Source organism: Sinocyclocheilus rhinocerous, unplaced genomic scaffold, assembly GCF_001515625.1.
Source record: "Sinocyclocheilus rhinocerous isolate Xijiao unplaced genomic scaffold, SAMN03320098_v1.1 scaffold3102, whole genome shotgun sequence".
NCBI classification, from domain to species: domain Eukaryota; kingdom Metazoa; phylum Chordata; class Actinopteri; order Cypriniformes; family Cyprinidae; genus Sinocyclocheilus; species Sinocyclocheilus rhinocerous.
Window position 1 is genome coordinate 260,002 of NW_015654111.1, and position 22,720 is coordinate 282,721.

Below are 22,720 nucleotides of genomic sequence, written 5' to 3' on the forward strand. Positions count from 1 at the left end.
TATTTAGATTTTTTTGCACCCTCAGATTCCAGATTTTCAAATAGTTGTATCTTGGCCAAATATTATCCTATCATAACAAAGCTTATTTAGCTTATTTATTCAGCTTTCAGATGATGTATAAATCTAAATTTCGAAAAATTGACCCTTATGACTGGTTTTGTGGTCCAGGGTCACATATAATATATAATGTTATGTATATTCAGTGCCTCTTTCTGCTGGTTACATTGTTACACCAGTAGGTGGTGACAAGTGATAAGTGTCTTAATAAGGGAATCACTGAATAATTAATTATAATAATTAACACGCAGGAACAATTCAATAACTTTCAGAATTCTGAATCACATACTAGCATACTACTCTGACTATTAATGCCATTTAAAGAGATTGTAAAAAATAGCAAGAGTAGTATGCATGTGGTTCCGAATTCACCAACACACATTATGAGTGAGTCATTGAATCATTTACTCAACTGTTTCATACAAAAATGCTGGTTTGTGTCAGCACTTCACTTCCTCTCACTATTCAGTGTCCTATCAAAATAAAGGCAAAAAAATGCCAAATATATATATATATATATATATACCATTCAGGAATAAAACACTGCCTACAAGCTACAGCTGTGCTGCAGCTTTGTTTGGAACTATTTTCGTTGGAGGATCAAAAACAAACAAAGTAACTGGCATTGAGTCTACAGTTAATATTCTTGTTCATTTAACTTGTGTAAAAGCAATATCACACTCACAATAAGACTGTTTGTTTGGAATAATGAGACTGACCAAAGTTCGAGTTTAACAGTGCATTGCACAGGAAGAAAATTGGGTGGGGAGAAATTGAGAAACCCAAGAAATTTTCCCTGCTTATTTAGATGGTAAGCCGAGGTAAACATTTTACATTGGTAAAGCATGTTATTATTTACAGTATATGGTAATATATAATTTCAAACACTTTTTATTCACCCTTTTTTGACTGTGGAATTTATTGCTAACGTTTATCTGCATTAAATAATACATTCAAATGACTTCACGCCCTCATTTCTCTGAAAAAGCATGTTGGTATATGGCATAATACTGCATCCCATTACAAATGGCCAAACCTAATTAAGGTTATATTCACACTATAAAAAACACTGACCTGTTCAAATCTAATACTGCACGATTGACTGTCGGCACTATTATTTGTGTAGTCTTGGCTCAGAAAAGCTGATATATCGAACTGAGGTGAAAGAACAGATTCAATGATTTGCCTAAGGGCTCCAAAAGGCAGCCAGGACCCAAGCACTGCAACCCAATGGATGTCTATGGAACACTGAATGCTTCCATTCCTCTTTGGTACTAGACCACTGAACTGCACCATTTGCTTTGGATGGATTAAATAACTCTTGGAGACTTCATCACATCCAACACCTCTTTAAGCACTGGGGATTTCTCTCTGGGATTTCAGTTAATGGAACAGCGCTTTCCTTCAGCACTTTCCTTCATGCCCCACCAGACTTGTGAACCCTGACTATGTAGGTCTGCCGCCAGACTCTGGATTGCAAAAGAACTGAGTTCTTGCCAAGGTTCTCATTAGATGAGTTTGATTAGGGTTAAAATCTCAGGGGTGGTTTATAATTTTTTAAAGACTTCAAATGTTCCATGCCATTTTCTAAGCCATTTACTGTACATGTTTCTGTAAGTAACATGATCAGGATCTCTTGACCTGGTTCAAAGGAACTAGAACTTAAGTTATGACAGCACGTTAGCACTATTGGTTCAATGTGAGAAACTGTGAGAAACATACATAATGTAGGTATTACTTTAAAAAAAAAAGTTTTGTGGAAAGTTGGGGATGGGAAAATCACAACAATGACAAAAAAAAAATGACATTACCTAACAGGTTATTAAGTTTTCTCAACGAATTCAAGTTCTCAAATGAATCTGTTCCCAATTTAATTTGGTGTGAGTTCTGCAAGCATATTTTTCAGGTATTTCTGCAGTAACAAATAGCATGATACACTGGAAAAAAAAAAGCTGTAGAAATGATTTTCAATCAGAAATTGCTAGTAAATTTCACAAATATACATAAAGAAATGACAAGTAACACAATGAATTAAACATGACATTTTGAAGCTGAAAAACTGAAATAGTATTTTCTTGTAAAACATACTCCAGTAAAATTTTTCTTTTTTTATTTATTACAACTTTTTTTTTTTTTTTTAAGCGTATATGTGGACACTGATTAAATTTTGATTCATACAGTATTGTGTTTGGTTCATACAGATAAAGTCAATTGGGTCCAGTGTTGTTGTGTACTACACAAAATGTTGTTGTGTACTACAGAAAAAAAGCAAATCATAAAGATTTGGAAAGGCGTTTTTTTGGGTGAACTATATAACTTTAAACCAATATTCAGCAATCTGACTATTGGGTTGTGCTTTTATTGAAGGTTGGACATTAATTTCACTAGCTTTTGTTGTTCGTAACATACCTATTTATGTGTTAACATGATTTTCTTAGTTCTGTTTAAGGACATTTTTTCACTTCCTGGCAATACTTAACCATTAATCCTCACCAAATTCTCTGACATCGAGGTATTAAAGGGGTCATATGACGTTGCTAAAAATAACATTATTTTGTGTATTTGGTATAATGCAATGTGTTTATGCGGTTTAAGGTTAAAAAAACACATTATTTTCCACATACTGTACATTATTGTTGCTCCTCTATGCCCCGCCTTTCTGAACATGTTGATTTTTACAAAGCTCATCGGTCTGAAAAAGCGAGGTGTGCTGTGATTGGCCAGCTATCCAATGCATTGTGATTGGCCGGAAGCCTCAAGCATGTGACGGAAATGTTACGCCCCTTACCATAATGTGATGTCGTGTCCCGGGCCGGCGCGATGAGACAAAAACAATAAAACCCATTACAAACGAGGCATTTGTTGCATCCAGTGGGGACATAATTACTGATTATAATGACTTATACTGTCTTTTTACGCATTGCATTGCATATCGCGCCCCTTAAACATAAAACCATGTCTGCATTTGTGATTTGAGAAAGGACACACTACACTGCTCAAAACATTTGAATAGTCAGTGGCAAATTCTTTAAATATGAAAACATACTTACAGGCTGTGTGTCAGAAGCACCAGACTGTCCTTGCAAAGTTGTAATTGACCCACTTTATAGAAACAGCCTTTGTGCACAGCCGCATTGTAGGCTACTTTCCCAGGAAACAGTCATAAAATGTGCTGCACACATCTGAATATTTGGGTTGAACTGTTCTGGAGGAAGGCCAAACAAAGTAGTTTCGCTTTCACACCAAAACAACAACATGGCGGCAGCAGCAACAATACCACAGCGAGAATTAAAGTTACGCCTTCTTTCTTTGCGTGAACATTTGGGCGGTGTTATGCAAATCCTAATCAATACAAAAACACATTAACATACACAAACATACATTTCTTCCAAAAGCCAAGGAATACAGATAAGTCTTCAGGCGGGATTTAAAAACAGGAAGGGAAGGCGCAGATCTAATGTCCAGGGGTATGCTGTTCCATAGTCGAGGACCGGCTACAGAAAAAGCCCGATCCCCCTTAAATTTCAAGCGAGAGCGAGGTATATGCAAGAAAAGTTTATCAGAGGATCTGAGAGAGCGAGAGGATTGCTGATAGCTGAGAAGTTCGGACAAGTATGATGGGGCTAGATCATTTAATGCTTTATACACAAATAATAAAATCTTAAAATGGATCCTATGCTGCACCGGTAACCAATGAAGAGATGCTAGGACAGGAGAAATGCTTTCTCGCCTCTTAGTACCAGTCAGCAACCTAGTGGATGCGTTCTGGACCAACTGCAAGCGATTCAGCAATGAATGACTGAGACCCATATAAAGCGCATTGCAATAATCAAGTCTGGAAGTGATGAAGGCATGAGTAACTATCTCCAAATCCTTAAACGAGAGCATAGATTTTAATTTGGCTATTTGCTTTAGTTGAAAAAAGCTGCTCTTCACCACAGCACTTATCTGTTTTTCAAAATTCAGATCAGTGTCAAAAATCACACCTAAGTTTTTAGCAAAAGGTTGAATGTTTGATGACATAGCATCTAGATTAATAGTGATACCAGAGACAGCACCTGGGGGTCCAAAGACAACAATCTCAGTTTTGCCAGTCCAGCCTTTAATATCTTCAAAGCAATTAAAAAGGTCAGAATAAGAGTGATCAGAGCTGAGAGGGATGTAGATCTGACTATCGTCAGCATAACAATGATATGAAATATTATATTTCCTCATGATTGAACCCAAGGTGAGCATATACAAACAAAATAAGATAGGCCCCAAGAGGGACCCCTGAGGTATCCCATAGGTGAGCGGTGCAGAAGGAGAGGACGAGTTTCCAATCATCACCTTAACTGATCTATCAGAGAGGTATGATGAGAACCAATCCAGTGCCGTGCCACTAATGCCAACTTCAACCCTTAGACGATTAAGAAGGGTAGCATGATCAACTGAATCAAATGCAGAACTAAGATCAAGTAGCATTAAAATAGCAGATTTACCGGAGTCCAAAGCAAGGAGTAGATCGTTCGACACCTTAAGCAATGCAGACTCGGTGCTATGATGGGCTCTAAAACCAGACTGAAATTTATCTAAAATATTGTTTTGTGAGACAAATGAAGATAACTGTCAGACTTTTGGACCCGTTTTGCCCCCGTAGTTCTTCCTGTGTTTCCTTATATGGTCTTTTTCCTGTTCTTGTTTAGTTTGTTTGCCTTATGATTCCTTGCCCCTGAGTTCCTTATTAGCCTGTGTATATTTGTTCCTGTCTGTTCCTTAGTTCTTCGTTGGGTCTACTTGTTGAATGTCTTCCTTGTGCTCTGTATCTCCCTGTTGGATTATTAAAGACTCTTGTTTTGTGAAATCTCTACGTCTCCTCGTTTTCTCGTTCCCTTGCTCCAGCGAATCGTGACAATAACTGATTAAAAACAATTTTCTCAAAAATTTTTGACAAGAATGGCAACTTAGAAATAGGGCGGAAATTTTTAAGATTGGTTGTGTCTAAATTTGGCTTCTTAAGAAGAGGCGTGATCACTGCTTGTTTGAGGCATATAGGAACACGGCCACTGTCTAAGGATCTGTTTATAATAGCCAATACACTAGGGCTGATAGTATCCAGGACCTCTCCAAAGAGCCGGGTGGGGATAACATCCACAGGAGAAGTGTTAGGCTTAATCTTGTGAACTATATCGCCAAGCTCAGAAAGGGATATTGGTTCAAACCGGTCAAAAAAAAGCATGGCAAATGAGTGGTTCAGAGAGGTCATGACTGCACATTGTAACAGTAGACCGTATGGCGTCCACCTTTCCCATAAAAGAATGTAGGAATACTGCACAGGTCTCTGGAGTACTGTCCAGACCAGAAGTGTTAGCAGGAGAAAAAATAGTATTTAATGTATTAAACAGAATTTTTGGATTGTGTGAATTTTTTTATATTAATTCAGAAAGATATTCAGTTTTTGCATTTTTTACAGAATGCTGGTAGGCAGAAAGAGCGTTTTTCAAGAGTTCATAAGACACTTGCAGTTTGTCTTTCTTCCATTTGCGCTCAGCTTTCCTACATTCCTGTCTGAGAACTCGTATATTACTATGTTAGCAGGAGAAAAAATAGTATTTAACGTATTAAACAGAATTTTTGGATTGTGTGAATTTTTAGATATTAATTCAGAAAGATATTCAGTTTTTGCATTTTTTACAGAATGCTGGTAAGCAGAATGAGTGTTTTTCAAGAGTTCATAAGACACTTGCAGTTTGTCTTTCTTCCATTTGCGCTCAGCTTTCCTAGATTCCTGTCTGAGAGCTCGTATATTACTATTTATCCAAGGTTCTGACCTTCGTTTGGGTTTTTGAAACTAAAAGGAGCAACAGAACCTAAAATACAAGAGCAGGCATTATTAAAAAGCATTATCATCTCTTCTATTCCAAGATCTGAGTCAGTAAGTTTTAACACACTTTCAGACAGAGAAGAGAAGGCCTCAGAGAAAAGACTGGCTGTATCAGAGGAGACAACTCGAGAAACAGACCGTGAGGAAAATGATTTCTGAACTGGACCAGACATTGTGATATTAAAACATTGGCTTGGAGGGGCAGCAGACATGAATATTAAAATCACAGAGAATAATAAGACTGTCCGTAGTAGGCACAATGTTTGACAGAAAATCAGCAAAGTCCTGAATAAAATCCTTATTGTAATTTGGTGGCCTGTAAATTAGAGCACAAAGTACTGGACAAGGCAACTGAAACTGGAGTAATTGAACTTCAAAGGTATTATAATGATCCGTACGCAGCAATCGGCACTTAAAAATGTTTCTAAAAACCGACGCCAAACCTCCACCGCGCCCCATAGTCCTAGGCGAACTAATAAACTGACAGTCATTTGGGGAAAGTTCAATTAAAGCAGTGGTCGCCAACCCGTCGATCGCGATCGACTGGTAGATCTTTATCACTGTCCCAGTAGATCCCGAAAAAAACAGTAAAATAAGTACAAAAATGCATTACATTTATGGGGTTATATTAATGTATCACTGAAGGGAACTGTCTTGAGAAAAGTTTCGATGGCATCAAATTTGAAGTACAATATGGGATGTCTTTTTCTATCAATTCTTCAATAGGTAGATCTTGTCTTTCATAAAGGCCGAGGTCAGGGATCTTGGGCCTAAAAAGGTTGGTGACCACTGAATTAAAGGATCCAACTCACCGCTGCGAAGCCAGGTCTCCGTTATAAATAGCCAATCCAGGTCTTGAGACTTAAAAAAGTCATTTAAGATGAAAGTTTTATTATGAAGAGATCTCGAGTTTACCATAGCCATCTTAGTAACATGAGTAATTTCTTCAGGGGATATGATCGATGGTTTCGCATAATCCAGTGACCGGAGATTTCGTGGATTAGCGCCTCTTTTGATGATCCGCGGCCGCGCTGGATCAGCATGTGCTCTTTTAGTGCCTGCTGAAAGAAAGAGATGATGCAGACAGAAGAGGTGCATGATCAAAAAGTAATCACAGCAGTCCCAATCATTATTTAAACATTTCCACTTTATATAATGAACTGATTCCATCCTAGATCAGCACTATAATTGGTGTCTGAGAGTTTTGTTCGATTTTAAACATAACATACTCCCTTTGTTCAACTCACAATATTACTGATTGCCTCTTTAATCAAAGCTTGGGAACAGGACAGTGTTAATTTATTTTTAGTCAAATATTTCATGTTATATACCATTTTCATTTAAAACTTTCAGCTACATAAACTTTTTGTCACCTTTTTGGTTTGCAAGTCTTTGATGATGCTATAACTGAAAAAAGATAATGGGCCAGTTCTGTAATTTCACAGAACTTTCAAGTTAGGATTATGACAGTGATTTGATCCCGTAAATTGCTTGTAAAACCATTAAACAGAATGAGAAAAGATGTTTTGAAGTTGAAAACGTATTACAACATTTGAAACACTGAAAATATAGAGATGTAACCACAAGTGTGTTGCAGATGATAAAAGAGTGGACAAAGAACAAAACAAATTAATAGAAGCATGGGAACGAGCAGAGAATTTTCTATTACTGACACAAAAAAGACAGGTTTATTTTGATTCATGTGCTGCACAGTAGAAGCAAAAGCCGCTAAATAAGCTGCCAATCAATTACGAATTTGGAAATTATTCGAATTGATTCGATTTAAATATCTTTTGAATTGCATTTTTGCATATCACTTAGTCACTTCCTAATTTCCAAATCTCTCCGTCATTGTGTCACTTGTCGGTTCTTCAGTCACACACATTATTGCGAACATTAATGTGAGCAAATTATTCTCAGGAAGCTTCTCAGTTAATAACCCCAACATCTGTCTAGATCTGTTTTTGACAGTCATACAGGTTTGACACAGCACAAAGGTAAATGATGACAGAATTTTCATTTTTGGGTGAAATATCGTTTTAAAAAGGGTCATATTTAAAAGTCAGCCTGTTTAGAGTCAGTCCTCCATCATTTCAGGATCCTTTTTCTCTGTCTCAAGTATACTTTCTGGCCTCACTTCACTATTCAATGAATTAAAAGCCTAAGTCTTCATAAATAAATTAAATATAAATGCCACTTTAATGTTATTAGATATACAGTGAAAGCTCATAGCCTTGAGGCAGGTGACATCTTTGATAAACACAGGTAGAAAGGTGCCCACTGCTCTCTGCTTGTTTCAACCAGATCAGAGCATACAAACCTGATGCCTGGTGTCAATCCGCTAAACACCTGAAAGCTCCTCATTCCCTGCAGGGCAGGTACACACACACTGGTTGGGAAGTGTTTCATTTGTCTGTTTATGCACACAGCACACAGGGACTATAGCACTGCATGTTTGAGTCTGTTAAATATGCTTTAGAGGACAAGCTGCTGTGTTGGGCAGTGATGTGTGAAATATTAAAATAATCTTTCGGGCAAATTGCTCCTCTCGGGTGCAGATGGGGGACCATTTTCTTTGTGACTGATACAGGGGCAGACATTTCAGTCCGAGTACGTTCGCTCCTATGTGGCCGCTAAAATGAGAAGGTCCGCAAGGTCCTGCCTGATGGGCATTAACCTTCATTTGCATATCAATTGAATTTAAAATGCAGGGCCCAGCTCTGGTTTTCAAAAACAAATGGCGAATGCAACAGGGAAATGGAAGAAAGTAGCTTAGAGGTGAAGAAAAGGACTGAGGGTGTCCAGAGGCTTGAGGGACTGCTTATTATGGCTCATTCTCTTTTCCTCAACAGTGAAAATTTGGACCTTTACTGTGTTTTAGAGGCCCTACGGAGAAGGTTTGGGCACTAGACAAAGAGAATTAAAATTCTACCCTTAAAAGAAAGAAAGAAACAAAGAAACAAAGAAAGAAACCTTGTTCACATCCATTGTCAAGAATCCTCAACTGAATTACCTTATTATATAAAACCTGTCCTACATCCTGGCAGTTCTAGTAGTAACATCACATCCTACTACAAAACTTCTTTATGTATCCATACATTAGAGAAAGTGTAAGCAGTAGTAATTAATGACTGTTGCATGTCATAATCCTATGCAATTGATAACGACATTGCTATTTATACAAATATTTGACCCATTTTATAATGTCCAACTTTTCCTGACCCCATCGTGCTCAGTGCATTCAAGGACCGTCTGATATTATACATCAGAAAACTTAAACAATTTGTTTAAGCATATTGTCCAACACTGGAGGACCACAACTTCTGCTGTGCACCTGCATCTTAGGAACCAGTGCCAAACAGTGTACAGAGGCAGGACAGAGAAGACAGATGGTTTGCACAGCATAAAGGAAGTCATCTATGTCAAGTTACATCCCTGCACAGCGGGGGGAGGGTGTGGGATCTATGACATCTCTTATGAGCTACTTACAATGCCGTCCTGACATCTCTACATCGATGGTTTCACTCCAATTCAAACTCACACAGCGATTGCGATTCACAGCGCAAAGCAGGTGATTCCCTCAGTGATCTAAATTCATACCTTCACTGAAGTAATTCCCGCAGCAATCTGGAGTTGCATGACGAGGCAGTGCGTGATAAGGTTAAATGCCGGGGATATTCCCATCGTACTACCACTAATGAAGCCATTCAGAGGAGAAATATCTTCAAACTACTGAGTAACATTTCACGTTGTATTGAATAAGCTCCATCTGAAATCTGATTTTTCTGTAGAATCCTAAAAGCATCCTGAAAATAATTTTTTTATTTTTAGTTCATTTTTGGGTACAAATTTGTCCTCACATACACATACAAGATATCCTGTTTTGCATGTATCTTGTATAAAAAATAAAATAATCCCATAAATCTGCATGTTAAAGAACACTGCAAAAAATTATTTCCTTACTCAGTATGTTTGTCTTGTTTCCTAGTACAAATATCTAAACATTCATAAATCAAGATAAATTACTTGAGAAGAAAAATTACATAGATATTATTTTTTCTTGTTTTAAGCAAAACAACATAATATCAAATGTCATATTGCTTCTAAAGTAAATGTCTATTGATTTAATAATATTTGTACTGGAAAAAAAAAACTGAGGAAGAAAATCCCATTTTTTAAGTAAAAACAAATGCTCTAGTCAAAAGAAGAAGAAGAAAAAAATGAATTTGTTCTGCTTTAAAAATGGAGTAGAAATAATTGAGTGCCTCAATTCAGAACAAATTAAAAATAAACCAAACCTGCACCCCAAGTTCAACAATTTATATAATTGAACTCAAATTATACTGGATGCTATTTAGCTTTATCATTAGCATAACAATAACCATTATTAAAATGATTCACTTCAAGTGAGACACGTAAAGAACGCTGTTGCAGAAATAGATGAAGTCATATTATTTGCTATTATCTGCTTTATATATTTAACACAGCAAAATCAAAACCTTTCCAAGCACCCCTGGAACCTGGTTTAGTACATTCTGGGGAGGAAGAGATGTCAACAATGTCACAAACTATTTTTTCCAAAATAAATAAAACAAGCCTAAGATCAAAAGTCTCTGTGGCAATGAAAGAGCAACCCAAAATATTTCTAGAGGTAGCACTTTCTTCCATGCTTCAAGTCTCAATACAGACTGGGCCAAGCTTTCAGACATAATACAAAATCAAAACAGTTATCAGCTATAAGTAAACACACACAAACAAATGTTTTTTTGTGCCATGCAGTACAAAGGCGACTATCAATAATTATCTGCACATTAGTTAAAATGACACTCTGAATTTGAACTCACTATATTTTCTATAATGCAACTACTGAGTAAACAACCGTAAACATTTATTATAACAGCTCTCTCTCAATAAAACATTGATTTTTAGAAGAGCGCCTTTAGTTAGTGCTCGCCACATAAACTGTAATAAAATTACTATTGAAAATGGGCATGATGTAAAACATAGCTTTCTGTAGATAGTTGCATGAGATTATGAGCATGGCTCCACAAATGACTATGACAAAAAAAGTTTTGAGAAGAGCAGAGAGCTCTGATATGTGTATTAGGGGGTAGAAGCAGAGGCAGGGTGAGAAACAGAAGTGAGAAAACACATTACACAAGGACACAAACTTTTCCAATTTACCTACGTCCCTCTTTTGTCTGGGCTCTTAACACCACAGATGCATCACCTATTACCTTGAGTAATGTCATTCATGATACCCTGCTAATGAAGCCAGCCTTCAAGAGCCCATCGGACAAGCAGAGTAATTACCAGCCTGTCCGTGCCTTTGGTGTACACATACAATGAAATCCTTGGCCTACTTTCTATATAAGAGAATATATGGAGAGCAAAAATGAGATATTACATCTTAAAGCATGACATCCTAATTAGCTGTGACATTCTCTACAGCAATGCCATGTCTGCCATAAGAACAGTGCACTTGCAAATCCAATTGTACAGGCTAAATATCACTTCTGATTGTCTTTCTCTGTTAAAGGGGTCATATTATACATTTTTCCTTATTTATTTATTTTTTCCTCTGAAGACCATATATTAACTTTTAAAATTAAAATCCTTTTTTGCTACCATGACTCCAATGGAAACACTTCTTTCACATGTGAAATATTGTCAAATATAGTTTGAATTGCTTTTGCGGTAAGTTTTGTTTACTTGCTATTATTGGAAAATAGGAAGAGAAAAGTATTGGTTTTGTTATGAGAGAAATGTGGTATAATAAAAAGCATCCATTGAACTCAATGGCTATATTGGATTTTCAGAACATTTCCCACTTGTTCCCGAAGATATGTGAACATTTCAAAGACATTCAAGGCTATATTGTTCATCTAAACTGAACATTTACAGCATGAAATGCGACCAAGCGAGAAATGCTTTGACCATTCAAAAAGATCGTTGCTTATGCAACACCATACTGATATACTTCATGCATGTTGACACTGCTGTACTTGAATGCTTAAGGTTGTCTTGTACAACAGAACAAATGACAACCAAAACATTCACAACCAAAGAAGAAAAAGGGCCTTTAAAGGAAATGGAAATATAAGGGTGTGAATACGTGGAGCTTAAAGAGAAGAGATACTCACAGCTGGAGAAGATGAGGGGGCAAGAGTGTTCATCCATAGGAAAGTTATGCAGTTGAAGCTGGCACTCTGCATTTATGGTCAATCTATAAACAGAAAAAGCAACATATGGTTACGATGAAAAAGAAATGTCTGTACAATATAATGCAGAAAGGAAAATTGCACAATATAAGACACAGCCATGGCATTTGCTTTAAGTGAAATATCTAAATACTATTTTACTTATGCTATTTTTGCTATTTATGCTTGATGATCACATTTTGATTCATGATATTTTGTGATCAGCTGTTGTCCTCCCGAGGCATGACAAATAATAAGTACTCTGCTTATTTGACTTTTAATTTTCAGGATGAGATATCGGCAGTTAGATGAAGTTTTTTTGACAGATGTCTGCTCTGAATAAGGTTTATTTCTTTTTTCAGTTCTCTGTGACAGCCCAGTGAGTGACGCTCAGGTGAAATCACTGGCGTGTGAACCGTCTGTTTCATACATTAGTGTAGGATTTAAAGTTTTAATTATTATCTCCCACAGGAAGAATATAATGAACCACAGCTGTGAGGACTGCACGCTTATTAGCCATAAAGCATGAATAAGGATGACACTGTTAATATGACGCAGAAATATTATTCTCCCCTCTCATGACATCCGAGTCATTGTTACCAGTAGGTTGGTTATAGTTAGAATACCCAAGTTAGTCCCTTCAGACAGATATGGTAACTACACTTTTTGGTCTCTCTCTCTCTCTCTTGGTACTAGAAGTTGTACATGTGCCCAAGTCTTTATGAGGGCTCTCAAAAGCGTGAAATTAACTTATGTGGATTATTATTTTCCCCCCCTGTCAGCTAGTGCACTCTCAGAAAAAAAAGGTACAAAACTGTCACTGGGGCGGTACCCTTTCAAAAGGTACTAATATGTACACTACATACTAATATGTACTAGTACTAATATGTTTGTGAATGTATGAATATGAATGAATAATATGTAGTTTTAAAGTACTAATATGTACATTTAAGGTTCTTTGTGATTCTGCTATTGAGTCTGCTAGTGTCAGCCAATCAGAATTGACATGAGATCATTTCCTGCAGTTTAAGAGTGATTCATTACATGAATTTACAATTAAGGTGACTGCTTTGAAAAGTTCTGTGGTCCCATGAGAAAATATGACAGATTTAAAATATTACAGTATTGCACATACACAAACAGTAATAAAAGAATGAAAGAGACATGAGGTAAGAAAAAAGAAGAAAAAAAATCAATAACAAAAAAATAAAAAATTCTAGTTATACAAGTTTTAATAAGAAAAATGGCATCTGCTAGTAGCAAGAAGAAATTGAATTCAGCTGTAAAAAGATAAATGTATAAAAATAATAAAGAACCAACAACGGTGACATCCATGAACAGGTAGAGAAAATCGAATTTGTAAAAATTATAATATATACAGTACATTATATGAGACCCTCTCCAACTCATTACTGTTTCATAGGTTGAGACATTTTTTTGTTTGCCTGACCCTTATTCTGAAATCTGTAAACAGTAATATGATAAATATATATCAAGTAGATTATAACTGCTTAAATTTCAGCTGCTGTGAGACAAAATGATGGATTGGTTCTAGAGCTAATTGATATATAATAATTGGCTTACTGTAGCAACCTTAGCCTTTGCAAATAAGCAACAAAGAAGCCATCATGGTAAATAATGCCATATTGGTAAACAAATGTCCCAACATCACATATTAAGTATTACGGAGAGGTATGGCAAATCAAATTTCTCATTTCTGAGCTCAGACCTGAATCCATGCCACCGAGCTCTGCGTGTTGCAGCATAGAAGGCTTACAGCACTCACACATTCCAGCATTGTTTACTTCAAAGCTCCGATGACTGCAATTAAAATATAGAGTGACATTTCATAGTCTGCACTACCCTTTTCCCTTCACACTCCTCCTAAATACCACTGCTGCATGTCTGCTGTGTCACTGAATATCGATCATGAGCTCCATATTGGAGCATTTAGTTAGCCCTTGCTCCAGAATGGCTTTATCCGCAGAATGCCCCTCAGCATCAGTGCTGTTTCTCCTGTTGCCAAGGAAATATTTCACGGAGCGCTGGAGACGGCATGATGTAGTCTCTCCACTGGCCTGTGAAATGTCCTCTGGTCCAAATAGCCGCTCTGGTCTTCAGGCAGCTGAGAGATACCTGAATAGGCCATCTCTGCCTGAGATGCATTAACCAAGTAGCTGTTTTCCCAAAATACTTCACCACTTGTTCTCGGTTCGTATGTTGTTGTTGTTGTTGTTTTAACTCCACCTTCATTAGCATTTGTGAATCTGTATATAAGTATATTTAGCACAGGTATGGAAAGCTATATAAAAAAGGGTTTATTAAAATGTTTAGGCCTAAGGCGAATACTAAGGACATAATAAAACGGAAACCCATTCTTTAAAACCGTTTTATACAATGGTTACATTTGTTTCCGTAATTTGATTGGACAAGCGGCATTCCAAGAGTGCTGATATTTTCTAAAACAGCACTGGGAAAGAAGGAAAAAAAAACTAACTTGGTAAATTTAATCTGAAACACACTACACTACCAAAAGTTTAGGATCAAAAGTTTAGGATCTGAAATTTGAAAATTCATCACATGAACAAGTAAAATTTGAAATATATTAAAATAGAAAACAGTTATTGTAAATTGTAATAATATTCACAATATTACACTTTTTACTGTATTTTGCTGAGCAAACGTGAGTTTTAAAAACTTACTGACCCCAAACTTGAATTGATGAATAGTAGAATGAATAGGTTACTCAATATGAAGACATTTTTAACCATTGTATAACAGCAATTTAAAAGCAATCATGTTTTTCTACTGAATATCAGACTTGATATTTAGTACAATGTAACTCTTGCTCATGAGAAGCGCTTCACTGTCCTTTGCCAAGTTAATGCCAACTTTCAGTATATTTATTTGCACACATGGCCTTTAAATCATGATACTACATAAGCAGACAAGGTCTTGATGTTGCTGTTGTTCTCATTGGGGTGAGCTTTTCTGATGGGACAACTTGAAAAGGACATGACAAGCAATGTAGCAGTGTGTGTGTGTGAATGTCCCGATTTGAATAACTAGGGCAGAGTTGGCTTCAGTGGACACCCACTCATCTAACTATATTTGGAAAACTGCAGCAGTAGTTTCAGACTTATGAAAAGACAACAGTAGACTAGTTTCATGTGACAAGCCCGCATTTTTCATATTTCCACCTTCACTTTAAATCAGAGTTGGAATTGATAGCTTGACAGTGCAGTTCAAATGAGAAAGCCAGATTGTATGTATTTTGTTACTTTATGTTGTTAACTAGCAGCTTTGGGCTCTGTTGGTGTGGTCAACACTAGGATAATACTTCACTGCTGAAGAAAATGTGTTAACCATTTGCTTACATTCTCAACAGTGTTAGTTTGCAATAAGCAAACAATGCTTTCTCATGTGCACCCCAGTCTGCCGTGATGATACATATGTATTTATAATGAGAACTGCCAGAGGCATATACTGTAATTCACATTACTGCTCTCATTAGTAATGTCTACAGTGGTGTAAGCACATTGTCTCTCTGTGGTGCTTTATTAAAAAATAAATACAAAAATAAGGATGAAAGCATTATTAACAATATTGCGATAATTTATTGCAATTTTTAAAGCAATTTTCGACACAACGGGATAATTGTTAAATTATTTAAAAGACCATAAAAAACAAATAGGATCTATATACGTTAAGTACAACAATTTGTTAAGTATTATAATAGATTATTATAGTTAACAGATATACAAAATAAAATCTATATAAATTATGTATAAATAAATAAATTGAAATAAAAGCAAGAAATAAATAGGATATATAAATGTTAAATATGAGTATTACAATTTGTTAAATATCAGAATAAATTATTACAGAAAATAAATAAATAAACAAACTAACATTTAAAAACTTTTAAAAGGCAGTCAACACATTAAGGATGGTCACGAGTACTTCCACAAACCCCAATGGAATTTAGAGGTTCTTTTCGCATTTCATTGAATAACTTAACATTTAATATGACATTTTTGTAAAGTTCCTTTATCGTGGTCATATGGTCCCCATATGACAGAGGTCTATCTCCAAGCCACTTAATCAAAATAGTTTTCCTTGCATTAACAAGGGGTAAACAATGTTTTTATGGCTCTCAAGACAGGAGACGAGTCGATGGACTGTTTGTTGCAGTTGCCATTGGAATTATAAGAATTTTGTTTGACCAAAAAGTCAAGGTAGAAGAGGTTTTGTGCAGTACATTCTCAGTGTGAATTGGCCCCTATAAAAGATCAACCAGAGGACTCTGCTGCTGCCCATGCAGGGTTTCCAAAGGTTTGTTCACCAGCCCCATTTGCAGTGAAATGATAAATAATATATGACATCACAGGCAGTTTCTGCAGCTTCCTGGCCTAATTGTGGTCAAACCTAGCCTAGAGTCTTATTGAACAGATCCGTCACAAATACCAAGCACTGAACCAAACTAGGATAGTCGGATATGAACGAGTGTCATCACATCTCAACATCACAGACACTGAAGTCACACCAGACCTGAAAGGCTGCCTCGCAGTGGAGCTCTAACTCAGAGGACAGGCGGATTTGCTGATCTTTGGTCACATTTCCAAGGTCTTTAATGTTCTGATCAAAACATTGACATCCCAGACCCATCAAATATTATAAATATTACTTATCAGAACAGAACACTGTGTTTTGCTGTCTCAGAGAATACTTTTTGCCTTTGGCAGGGACTGCTGACTTTTTTTTGTGGCTTTTTACCTCTGGAAAAAGGCATAGATTTGTGACAGTGGACCTAAATTAATCCCAGCTCCTGATATTTCATCAAGGACTTTGAAAGAGATTACCTAATCTGAAATAGAGGCGCCTAAAAATGTCAAAGTGACATCTGCTCAGTCTGGGTAACTGATTAAAGGCACTGGAAATCATATTTAGGAACAGAGGTTTTGGAACTTACAAAAAGGGGCGTAAAAAGTACAGAGAAACCGTACAAAAGGATGCTGTTTCCAGTTTTTACTCAAAAGCCAAACTATCTAGTCAAAAATTAATGTGCAAGTGAAATGGTTAATTATAGAATGATAAAATCATATGACAGACTCTTTGTTGCATGCTGTATGTGTTAACATGCGTGTTAGCATCCAGCTAAACATATTACATTAAAATTAAATTTCATTTAACTTTTTGTCATTATACCCTTAAAATTATTTGTTGCTATGTTTAAAAACGTACTCGGTTACTAACATAACCTCGGTTCCCTGAGATACGGGAACGAGTACTGCGTCTTACTAGACGCATATTGGAAAAAGCCTTTTTTTCTCCTGAATTGAAGCCTTTTTTCATTCTCGCAGTGAAACTGCATGGCCATTGGTTCTTCCAAGTATGGGTCACCATACTTGGCCACATGTCACTTCACTTCATCTGTGAATAGGTAGGGAAATTAATTTTTTTTAAACGTTTAGATCCTCTCCAGCTCATTATTGTTTCATTGTTTCATTTGTTTGCTTGACCCTTATTTTGAAGTCTGTAAACAGTAATATGATAAATAAACATCAAGTAGATTATAGGTAAATTTCAACTGCTGCAAGACAAAATAATGGATTGGTTCTAGAGCATTTGAAATGAATAGACAAGTAGATACACACCGCTCTGTTGGCTGCTTAAACACAATCCCTTGCTTCAGTGAGTAACATAGCGCCAGTGGATAATTGGCTTACTGTAGCAACCTTAGTCTTTGCAAATATGCAACAAAGAAGCCATCATGGTAAATACTGCTGTATTGGTAAACAAATGTCCCGACAGCACATATTAAGTATTATGGAGAGGTATGGCAAATCAAATTTCTCATTTCTGAGCCTAGACCTGAATCAGTGCCACCGAGCTCTGCGTGTTGCAGCATAGAAGGCTTACAGCACTCACACATTCCAGCATTGTTTACTTCAAAGCTCCGATGACTGCAATTAAAATAGAGAGTGCCATTTCGTAGTCTGCACTACCCTTTTTCCTTCACACTCCTCCTAAATACCACTGCTGCATGTCTGCTGTGTCACTGAATATCGATCATGAGCTCCATATTGGAGCATTTAGTTAGCCCTTGCTCCAGAATGGCTTTATCCGCAGAATGCCCCTCAGCATCAGTGCTGTTTCTCCTGTTGCCAAGGAAATATTTCACGGAGCGCTGGAGACGGCATGATGTAGTCTCTCCACTGGCCTGTGAAATGTCCTCTGGTCCAAATAGCCGCTCTGGTCTTCAGGCAGCTGAGAGATACCTGAATAGGCCATCTCTGCCTGAGATGCATTAACCAAGTAGCTGTTTTCCCAAAATACTTCACCACTTGTTCTCGGTTCGTATGTTGTTGTTGTTGTTGTTTTAACTCCACCTTCATTAGCATTTGTGAATCTGTATATAAGTATATTTAGCACAGGTATGGAAAGCTATATAAAAAAGGGTTTATTAAAATGTTTAGGCCTAAGGCGAATACTAAGGACATAATAAAACGGAAACCCATTCTTTAAAACCGTTTTATACAATGGTTACATTTGTTTCCGTAATTTGATTGGACAAGCGGCATTCCAAGAGTGCTGATATTTTCTAAAACAGCACTGGGAAAGAAGGAAAAAAAAACTAACTTGGTAAATTTAATCTGAAACACACTACACTACCAAAAGTTTAGGATCAAAAGTTTAGGATCTGAAATTTGAAAATTCATCACATGAACAAGTAAAATTTGAAATATATTAAAATAGAAAACAGTTATTGTAAATTGTAATAATATTCACAATATTACACTTTTTACTGTATTTTGCTGAGCAAACGTGAGTTTTAAAAACTTACTGACCCCAAACTTGAATTGATGAATAGTAGAATGAATAGGTTACTCAATATGAAGACATTTTTAACCATTGTATAACAGCAATTTAAAAGCAATCATGTTTTTCTACTGAATATCAGACTTGATATTTAGTACAATGTAACTCTTGCTCATGAGAAGCGCTTCACTGTCCTTTGCCAAGTTAATGCCAACTTTCAGTATATTTATTTGCACACATGGCCTTTAAATCATGATACTACATAAGCAGACAAGGTCTTGATGTTGCTGTTGTTCTCATTGGGGTGAGCTTTTCTGATGGGACAACTTGAAAAGGACATGACAAGCAATGTAGCAGTGTGTGTGTGTGAATGTCCCGATTTGAATAACTAGGGCAGAGTTGGCTTCAGTGGACACCCACTCATCTAACTATATTTGGAAAACTGCAGCAGTAGTTTCAGACTTATGAAAAGACAACAGTAGACTAGTTTCATGTGACAAGCCCACATTTTTCATATTTCCACCTTCACTTTAAATCAGAGTTGGAATTGATAGCTTGACAGTGCAGTTCAAATGAGAAAGCCAGATTGTATGTATTTTGTTACTTTATGTTGTTAACTAGCAGCTTTGGGCTCTGTTGGTGTGGTCAACACTAGGATAATACTTCACTGCTGAAGAAAATGTGTTAACCATTTGCTTACATTCTCAACAGTGTTAGTTTGCAATAAGCAAACAATGCTTTCTCATGTGCACCCCAGTCTGCCGTGATGATACATATGTATTTATAATGAGAACTGCCAGAGGCATATACTGTAATTCACATTACTGCTCTCATTAGTAATGTCTACAGTGGTGTAAGCACATTGTCTCTCTGTGGTGCTTTATTAAAAAATAAATACAAAAATAAGGATGAAAGCATTATTAACAATATTGCGATAATTTATTGCAATTTTTAAAGCAATTTTCGACACAACGGGATAATTGTTAAATTATTTAAAAGACCATAAAAAACAAATAGGATCTATATACGTTAAGTACAACAATTTGTTAAGTATTATAATAGATTATTATAGTTAACAGATATACAAAATAAAATCTATATAAATTATGTATAAATAAATAAATTGAAATAAAAGCAAGAAATAAATAGGATATATAAATGTTAAATATGAGTATTACAATTTGTTAAATATCAGAATAAATTATTACAGAAAATAAATAAATAAACAAACTAACATTTAAAAACTTTTAAAAGGCAGTCAACACATTAAGGATGGTCACGAGTACTTCCACAAACCCCAATGGAATTTAGAGGTTCTTTTCGCATTTCATTGAATAACTTAACATTTAATATGACATTTTTGTAAAGTTCCTTTATCATGGTCATATGGTCCCCATATGACAGAGGTCTATCTCCAAGCCACTTAATCAAAATAGTTTTCCTTGCATTAACAAGGGGTAAACAATGTTTTTATGGCTCTCAAGACAGGAGACGAGTCGATGGACTGTTTGTTGCAGTTGCCATTGGAATTATAAGAATTTTGTTTGACCAAAAAGTCAAGGTAGAAGAGGTTTTGTGCAGTACATTCTCAGTGTGAATTGGCCCCTATAAAAGATCAACCAGAGGACTCTGCTGCTGCCCATGCAGGGTTTCCAAAGGTTTGTTCACCAGCCCCATTTGCAGTGAAATGATAAATAATATATGACATCACAGGCAGTTTCTGCAGCTTCCTGGCCTAATTGTGGTCAAACCTAGCCTAGAGTCTTATTGAACAGATCCGTCACAAATACCAAGCACTGAACCAAACTAGGATAGTCGGATATGAACGAGTGTCATCACATCTCAACATCACAGACACTGAAGTCACACCAGACCTGAAAGGCTGCCTCGCAGTGGAGCTCTAACTCAGAGGACAGGCGGATTTGCTGATCTTTGGTCACATTTCCAAGGTCTTTAATGTTCTGATCAAAACATTGACATCCCAGACCCATCAAATATTATAAATATTACTTATCAGAACAGAACACTGTGTTTTGCTGTCTCAGAGAATACTTTTTGCCTTTGGCAGGGACTGCTGACTTTTTTTTGTGGCTTTTTACCTCTGGAAAAAGGCATAGATTTGTGACAGTGGACCTAAATTAATCCCAGCTCCTGATATTTCATCAAGGACTTTGAAAGAGATTACCTAATCTGAAATAGAGGCGCCTAAAAATGTCAAAGTGACATCTGCTCAGTCTGGGTAACTGATTAAAGGCACTGGAAATCATATTTAGGAACAGAGGTTTTGGAACTTACAAAAAGGGGCGTAAAAAGTACAGAGAAACCGTACAAAAGGATGCTGTTTCCAGTTTTTACTCAAAAGCCAAACTATCTAGTCAAAAATTAATGTGCAAGTGAAATGGTTAATTATAGAATGATAAAATCATATGACAGACTCTTTGTTGCATGCTGTATGTGTTAACATGCGTGTTAGCATCCAGCTAAACATATTACATTAAAATTAAATTTCATTTAACTTTTTGTCATTATACCCTTAAAATTATTTGTTGCTATGTTTAAAAACGTACTCGGTTACTAACATAACCTCGGTTCCCTGAGATACGGGAACGAGTACTGCGTCTTACTAGACGCATATTGGAAAAAGCCTTTTTTTCTCCTGAATTGAAGCCTTTTTTCATTCTCGCAGTGAAACTGCATGGCCATTGGTTCATGCAGTGTATTAAAAACGAACCAATGGCTAAGCAGCGGAGCTGAACAAGCTTATGGCGACGAAGCCCACCAAAGCCTGCCAAAGCCTGCCAGAATGGGCAGGGCATCTGGCTATATAAGCGGGCGTCCGCCACAGGATTCTCAGGTTACTTCGACTGAAGTGACGACCGAGTCGTGCAGCTACATAGCACGGCTAGCAACGCAGTACTCGTTCCCGTATCTCAGGGAACTGAGGTTACGTTAGTAACCGAGTATGTTCCCTTTCGACACTACACTCGTACTGCGTCTTGCTAGACGCATATGGGAACACAGTACAATCACGCCGTGCTAATGTAGTGGAACGACTAAAAGTATCAAACTTCCATAAGCAACCAATGCCCATAGAGAAGTTAACAACAACCCAAGGCTAAGACGGGCTGAGCTTCCTGAGGTCACACCCGGCCTGGTTAATCGTTCCAGAGTACTCCTGTAACTTCGACACCCAGGGGTCGAGAGCTAACAGGTGAACTAATGCCAGAGAGCTTGAGCGTGATATGGCCAAGGGCTCTCTGCCAGACCTGTTTAAGCAGTGCATGTCTCTTCAAGCAGAAAGGACCCTGGCCTGCAAGGCCAGGACTTCCGGGTTATAAAACCTTGCGAATGTGGACGGCGAGGCCCAGCCGGCCGCCTCACAAATATCCGCAATGGACACACCACTGGACCATGCCCAAGACGAGGCGATGCCTCTAGTCGAGTGGGCCCGTACTCCAATGGGGCACTGGACGCCCAAAGAAGAGTACGCTAGCGTGGAGAGCATAATGACCTGTGCTCTGAACGGAGTGGTGAGCACCTTAGGTACGTAACCGTGCCTTGGTTTCAGGACGACTTTAGTGTCATTAGGCCCAAATTCCAGGCAGGCAGGGCTAATGGAGAGCGCCTGCAGGTCCCCTATTCGCTTTACTGATGCCAGTGCTAGAAGCAGAGCAGTCTTCAGCGATAGCGACCGAATGTTGGCAGACTGTAGCGGCTCGAAAGCAGGGCCCTTCAGGGCCCTCAGCACAGTGGGCAGATCCCATGAAGGGACGGTAGG

The 22,720-nt window shown here is 37.2% G+C and overlaps 1 pseudogene; it reads right to left on the minus strand.

Annotated features, from left to right (window-relative positions):
* Positions 1–22,720, minus strand: part of LOC107716967 (gamma-aminobutyric acid receptor subunit gamma-3-like) — a 118,450-nt pseudogene that overhangs the window by 19,699 nt on the left and 76,031 nt on the right.